This window comes from Rhinolophus hipposideros, assembly GCF_964194185.1.
Source record: "Rhinolophus hipposideros genome assembly, chromosome: X".
Lineage (NCBI taxonomy): Eukaryota > Metazoa > Chordata > Mammalia > Chiroptera > Rhinolophidae > Rhinolophus > Rhinolophus hipposideros.
Window position 1 is genome coordinate 62,406,705 of NC_138046.1, and position 7,668 is coordinate 62,414,372.

At 36.3% G+C, this 7,668-nt stretch overlaps 1 pseudogene across 1 annotated transcript; it reads left to right on the forward strand.

Annotated features, from left to right (window-relative positions):
• Positions 1-3,762: 3,762 nt before the first annotated feature.
• On the forward strand, positions 3,763-4,625 carry LOC308495031 (fructose-2,6-bisphosphatase TIGAR-like; annotated as a pseudogene). The gene has a single exon. The product of its transcript is annotated as a fructose-2,6-bisphosphatase TIGAR-like (transcript).
• The last annotated feature ends 3,043 nt before the right edge of the window (positions 4,626-7,668 follow it).

The window sequence follows — 7,668 nt, forward strand, 5'->3', positions numbered from 1 at the left end:
TGACTGACCACTCTTAGGTAAGCAGCCAGCATCTGTGTGTTCAAAGATCAAAGAACTGGGACAGTTTACCTCTAATCTTTTCACCAACAAAACCTTTTAATACTCTAAAAATCTTAAGCCTGAAAAAGAAAATCTATTAAAACATTTTGGTGAATAACTCTGAAACCAAAAATGGTATATATCACTTAGAACACGAGAGAGCTAAGCAGAATTCACTAATGAGATGACTAGTCAATAGTAACCTTTTCTGAGAGCAGTTAGAGATGAATTTTTATGTAATACTTGCTTATGAAGCATTATTTGATTCAAAAACCTAGAAAGATCAGAGAAAGATGAAATAATGGGCGAAAAACCATAGTTGAATTTCCCACCTACCTCTTGACAAGAACAAAAGAAGTATTTTTTCTACAAAGCTTAATGAGCCATCTATGCAGACTGGACATTGTACGACTTAAGAACTGATGAAATAGCACAGCTCCTTGTGTCCCTAACAAAGAATGATTTCCACAGTAAATTAGAAGCAAGTAGGTAATGTCCTATTATACAAAACGGACAGTATTTGGAATTAATGGCCATGTAAAATGGTAGATTAATTAAAAGTTACTTGTTTGAGCAGATTTCATCCATAGTGACCAATTAAGTAACACAAAAGAGACACAATCAAAACAAAAATAAAATCCCTTAAACATTATGTTTACCAGTATATCCTAAATGAAGACAAAAGCAATACTGTCTAATTACCTCATATTGATATCTCAAAGCTTGCTTCATAGTTTGTTTCCACGCCTATTTTGAAAAGTGTAATGTGAAGATGTGCTTTTCTTTATGAATTGACTCATTGTTTATTTTTAAATCTAAAATGTTGTATTTTATTTTTTTACATTCAATTATCTTTCCCGTTTTATTTAGATAGAATTGATATATAGCATTGTATTTTTAAAGGTACACAATAAAGTGATTTGCTATATGTCTGTATTGCAAAATGATTACCACAATAACTTTAATTAATATCTATCACCACACAGTTACATTTTTTGCTTCTGATGAAAATTTTCAAGATCTATTTTCTTGGCAACTCTCAAACATACAATGCAGTATTGTTAACTATAGTCACCATGCCGTACATTACATCTCCAGGACATATTTATCTTATGACTGTAAGTTTGTACATTTTGACCACCACCACTCATTTCAAATCCACCCCCCAACCACCCCACCTCTAGCAACCACTATCTTTGAGTTTGATGAGTTTGTTTGCTTGTTTGTTTTAGATTCCACATATAAATGAGATCCTATAGTATTTGTCTTTCTCTGCCTGACATATTTCACTTAGCATAAGACCATCAAGGTCCATCCATATTGTGGCAAATGGCATGATTATCTTTGTTTTCATGAAAAAAAAAAAAAAAAAATATATATATATATATATATATATATATATATATATATATATATATATATATATATAACACATTTTCTTTATCCATTCATCTTTTGGTGGACACTTAGGTTGTTTCCATTTCTTGGCTCTTGTAAATAATGCTGCAATGAACATGGGGTGCATGTATCTCTTCTAGATAGTGATTTTATTCTCTTCAGATAAATACCCAGAAGGTGAATTGCTGGATCATATATAGGAGTTCTGTTTTTAATTTCTTGAGGAGCCCCCATACTGTTTTCCATAGTGGCTCTACCAATTTACATTCCCACCAACAGTGAACAAGAGTTATCTTTTTTCCACATCCTCACTAAGACTTGTTATCTCTTGCCTTTTTTATAGACATTCTGACAGGAGTGAGGTGATATCTCACTGTGGTTTTGATTTGCATTTCGCTGATGATTAGTGATGTTGAGCACACTTTAATGTACATGTTGGCCATTTGTATATTTTCTTTGAAAAATTGTCTGTTCAGTTTCTTTGCCCATTTTTTATTGAAACTTGATTGTTTATTGAGACCATGGCTGCTCATGATCTAGTATTTAAAAATACACACACACACACACACACACACACACACACACGTATTGAATTTAATTCTTTGGTCAATACTCCAGACATGATGATCTTGAAAGTGTGTACTAGAAGTGTTAGTACCAGTGCAGTTGTCTCCCAACCTTAACAGGTAAGGAGGGAAGAAAGATAAATAATACTTATTGAGCTATTACAATATTCCATGAAATGCACCAAGTCTTAGCATGCTATCTCATTTAATCCTCAGAAAACTCTGAACATAGATTTTATCCGAAATTTCTAATGATGAAGTTAAAAGATTGATTATAGTCTTGCTCAAGACCACATTCCAGAGCTTATGTATACATCTTCTATCAACTTCCCACAAAGAAATCTAAACTTGTGGTAATGTATTACATAATAATAGAAAACTGATACAATATTCTTCCTTGTGTGACTATGGTAGAGTTGATAAATGTGTCTGGTGTACTCATGGAAGAAAGCATAGGAGTACGGCTTCAGCTGGCAAAGTGTGCAGTTCAAGATTTAATCTATTCTTCTTATGCTGATATGGTGGACATATGGTAGTTAACGCCTTCAGAAAACAACACAAAGAAATAAAGTGCCTGCTCATAATCTAAAATAATCAGCCTCATAGAAATAATAGATACATTGTATTAGAGTTAAAGGAAATTGCCTCTACATTGTAAAACATAAACATCTGAGCTGTACTTATCATTAGGAACACAGTGGTCACTTTATAAAAACAATCATAGTCATTTCTTCTCTTAATCTTTTCTTCCCTGCTTTATTTTTAGAAAGTAGTCAAAATTCTTCCCCTATTAACAACTCAGTGACAGTATTTTACTTTCTATTGCCATGGAGCAGAATCCTAGACAGTAAAAATAAAAGAAGAAAACAAGTATCTTGAAGATGCCATAATGGCTCATGATAAATATTCCATAAACTTGTAATCAAGCCTCTATTTATTTTCAGTGTTTCAAAGCTGTTAGTTTAATTTGAGCAATTTAAAGTATTGACTCAACATATTATTCCATTATATATTGGAATGCATATTGACTAAATGGTCAGTGATGATAGAACAGTTGTAAAAATAATCAGTATGAAAACTTTCTACATTGTTCATAATACTAAACATTGTTCATACAATATTCACAGTTTCTCATTTTTTAGACAAATTTCTGATAGATGTAGATACTGTGGGTAATATATGAGATTTGTTTGCCTGTTGGCCTTTCAACTTCCATGAATGTCACCCTAATTTCAAAAAAACCAAAAAACAGACAAACATAAAAGACCCCTTAACTGATTATTGAACTTTGACTGTTTACTTTGACTGTTTGACTTAGAATGTCCTTTCTGAGCAACAGTGTTTCCAAGTAGAGTCCTGGGGTCCTAATGATATTCTCATATGCTAAATAGTGCTTTTGTTGGAAAGAAAACTAAATACAGAATCATGACTCCTGGCTGGGTGGCAGCTGCTCTATTAATAGTTAACTAAAATGGTCACTGGTCATCCGCAGATAAAAATTCCAGTAGCCAATACACCAGAATATGACCTCAATTTTGCATATGCAAACTTCAGCAATTTAAAGTTAGTACCTGGTAAAAGTGCAATTTATTTGTTTGCAAGAACAGACTGAGAGGAAGCTGTGTCTCTTTAATAAACAGTGATGGAAAAACTGGGTAGCCACATGAAAAAAAAATGACGCTGGAACCCCACCTTACACCATACTCAAAAATCAACTCAAAGTGTATTGAAGGCTTGAATGTAAGAAGTTGTGGGTGCCATGCAGGGAACACCAGCCAAGCTGTGGCCATTGCTTCCCCTCCCTCTGAGTACCAGGAAGGTGACACACTTCACTCTGACAGTTTTCCAGCTTGAAAAAACAAGATTGAACAAGGAGAAAATACTTCAAGGTCAAAGATTAGATGAACCGTTTTCAGAAACTGAATTTAAACAAGAAGCTGTTTCTGGTATCTTTGTTACTAATGTGAAGTTAACTCATGTTTTCTCCAGTGATCTCATGAGGACAAAGCAGACTATGCATGGGATTTTGGAGAAGAGCAGATTTTGCAAAGTTATAACAGGAAAGTATGCTTCAAGACTCCAAGAAAGAAAATATGGGGTTGTAGAAGGCAGGGAGCAGAGTGAGCTAAGGGCAGTGGCTGGGGAAGAATGCCCTGTGTTCACAGCATCTGGAGGAGAGAACTTAGATCAGGTGAAGGTGGATGGAAAATACCTTTTTGAATTACTTTGTCAACTGATCCTGAAGGAAGCAGGTACAATACATACAGTTTTCCTCAGGAACTCCAAGCAACTGTCTGGAAACTCTTTGGCAGAGATATTCACTTTAGGAAAAAATCTGTGCCTCCAAGTTTAATACAGACATTGGCACTCCAGGATTAATAGCCAGTGTCTTAGTTGTGAGTCATGGCACTTACATGAGAAACTTGTTCAGTTATTTTTGGACTGGCCTTACGTGTTCCTTACCAGCAATTCTGAGCAAAACTGAACTTATATCAGTCAGTCCCAATACAGAGATTAGTCTCTTTACCATAAAGTTTGAGAAAGGAAGAGAAGTTAAACCAACAATTCAGTGTTTGTATGATCCCACATGATCATCTAAATGGAGTGACTGAAACTCACTAAATTTAAATCTACGTCAAAATCTAAAGCCCCTGAAGGAGAAAGTGCCTTTGACTTTATTTATTTTTATTCTCTGAGAGTGATGATTTAGAAACAGTTAAAAAGCTAGCTATTATAGCAGGTTATAAAGCACAAATGGAATCATAGGCACATAAAACACTAATGGAAAAAACCCAAATTTGAATAAGAGACTGGACACCATAAAACTACTAGAAGAAGCTGTAAGAAGAAAGCTCCTTGACATAGCTTTTGGTAATGATTTTTTTGATTTGACACCAAAAGCAAAAATAAGTAAGTGGGGCTACATAAAACTAAAAAACTTTTGTACAGCAAAGAAAACTATCAAAAAAAAAAAAAAGAAAGAAAGAAAGAAAAAAAGGTAACCTAAAGAATACCAACCATATATCTAATAAGGGGTTAATATCCAAAATATATAAAGAGCACATGCAACTCATTTGGAAAAAAAATGTCAGATAACATATTGGCAGAAGAACATAATAGACATTTTTTGAAAAATAAGGCATACAAATGGCTAACAGGTACATGAAAAAGGTGCTTAACACCACTAGGAATCAGAGAAATGCAAATTAAATCATAGTGAGATATTACCTCACACCTATTAGAATGGCTATTATCAAAACGACAAGTAATAACAAGTGTTGGTGAGAACATGGAGATAAGGGAACCCTTGTACACCATTAGTGAGAATGTAAATTGGTGAAGCCACTATGGAAAACAATATAAGCATTCCTTAAGAAATTAAAAATAGAACTACCACATGGTCCATCAATTCCACTTCTGGATATATATCGAAAGGAAACAAAATCCCTATCTCAAAAAGGTATCTGCAGTTCTCAAATATATACTACAGTAATCTTGAAGTTATCATCATAGAAACACAAAAAAATGTAAATGTGTGGTTATGGATGTTAACTAAACTTATTATGGTAATCATTTTGCAATATACAAGGTCTGACAATTCAGTTCACGAACATGTTGCAATGATGTTCCCAACCTTTTTCTTTTTTTAAATGGAGGTATTGTTATGAATTTGTACTAACTGGAAAAAAAAAGTTAACCAAGTCTACTATGTGAAAGTGCTGAAAAGGCTGTATGAAAAAGTAAGATGAGCTGAAGTTTTTGCCAACAATTCATTGCTCTTCCATCACAACAAGGCACCAGCTCACACGGCACTGCATATACGGGAGTTTTTCGACAGTAAACAAATAGCTGTATTGGAACCCACTCCCTACTCACCTGATCTGGCACCCAATAACTGATTTCTTTTTTTTAATTAATTAAATTTATTGGGGTGACAATTGTTAGTAAACTTACATAGATTTCAGGTGTACAATTCTGTATTATATCATCTATAAATCCCATTGTGTGTTCACCACCCAGAGTCAGTTCTCCTTCCATCACCATATATATGATCCCCCTTACCCTCATCACCCATTCCCCACCCCCTTACCCTCTGGTAACCACTAAATTACTGTCTGTGTCTATGAGTTTTTGTTTCTCATTTATAACTGATTTCTTTACCTGAAGATAAAGGAAATATTGAAAGGAAGACATGAGACGTCATCAAAATGGCAGCGTGAGGTGAGCCTCTGTAAATTTCCCCTGGAATTTATAATAAATGGAAGAACTGTAACTCCATAAAGGGCTCCCTGCACAGCAGACAGGCAAGACGAAGAGTATCACTGCTGAATTCACCTAAAGGTGGGAGAATCGCGCCAGTGGGGAAGCAGGGAAGGGAGAAGTGCGGAGACAGAGCCGCGCAGGCGAAGGACGCAGACCTAGCTCAGTGCTCCGAGCACACTGCATCCCGCAACTACCACGGCTGTGGGAGAGGTAAGAACTCAGACTGCTAGGGCTCCGCTTGTGGTCCAGAGGACTGAGGGGGCAGCATATAACATGCATGAACCCAACACTCACGGCAAAGACCTCAAAGAAAAGACTGAGGGAAGAAGGCTGAAAACGGTGGTTAAAGCCCTCATTTCCCAGCAGAGACTGCAAGATGTAGGCACTGAGACTAGCCATCCCCTCCCTACCCTCCCAGAGCTCACCCCACACCCAACTGCCCGGTGCTAGAAGTGATAAAGTACCACTGTCAGATCAAAAGAACAGAATGTTTGCTGTTCTGAGAACTGTGGACCGCAGACACAGATTTGCAGCCCAACTAGTTCTGGCAAAGAAGAGGAAGCTGTGGAAGCAGGACAGGCTGTGGTGGTGGTGGTCGCTGCCATTGCTCTGAGCCACCTCTCACAACTCACCCCGCCTCTGGCCCCATCTCTCTGGGAAGATCCCTGCAGGAGTAAACAGAACTGCTGAAACATACCAGCTCTGAATCTGGTGCAGGAAGAGTTTTGGAACTTCAAAAGTTCTCTACCTACCCACACAGACACTGCGCCCTGTGACCCAGGCGAACTATTAACCAAGGAGAATCCCGTCTCCCAGGGAATCCCCCCCATTGTGTGAGAAGCTGGAATAGTGCAGAGAAAACATAGCACTACAGTGTGAGACAGAAAAAAAAAAGGCTGCAGTAGCAGACAAAATAAAACATTCTACCAACAAGTACTGGAAAACAAAAGGAAGATATTTTCCTATCAACCTGCTGCAGAAGCCACTCCTGCAGATGTCTAGGAGGAGAAATAATAAATCATTAATTACCATGAATAACCAAGGCAACAAGACAGCTCAGAAAGATAGTGAAAAGTCTCTAGAAAATGCACTTAACGATATGGAAATATGTGACTTAAATGACAGAGAATGCAAGATTGCAGTTCTGAAAAAACAAAATGAGATGAAAGAAAACACAGAAAGGCAGTTTAATGAACTCAGAAAAACAATCAAAGAACAACATGAGCATTTTACGAAAGAGATTGAAATTTTGAAAAAGGACCAAATAGAATTTCTGGAGATTAAGAACTCAATAGAAGAAATTAAAAATGAAATAGCGATCTTAGGTAGTAGAGTTGACCAGATGGAGGAAAGAATCAGTGCCAGTGAAGATAGAAACCTAGAAATGACATGTATAGAAGAA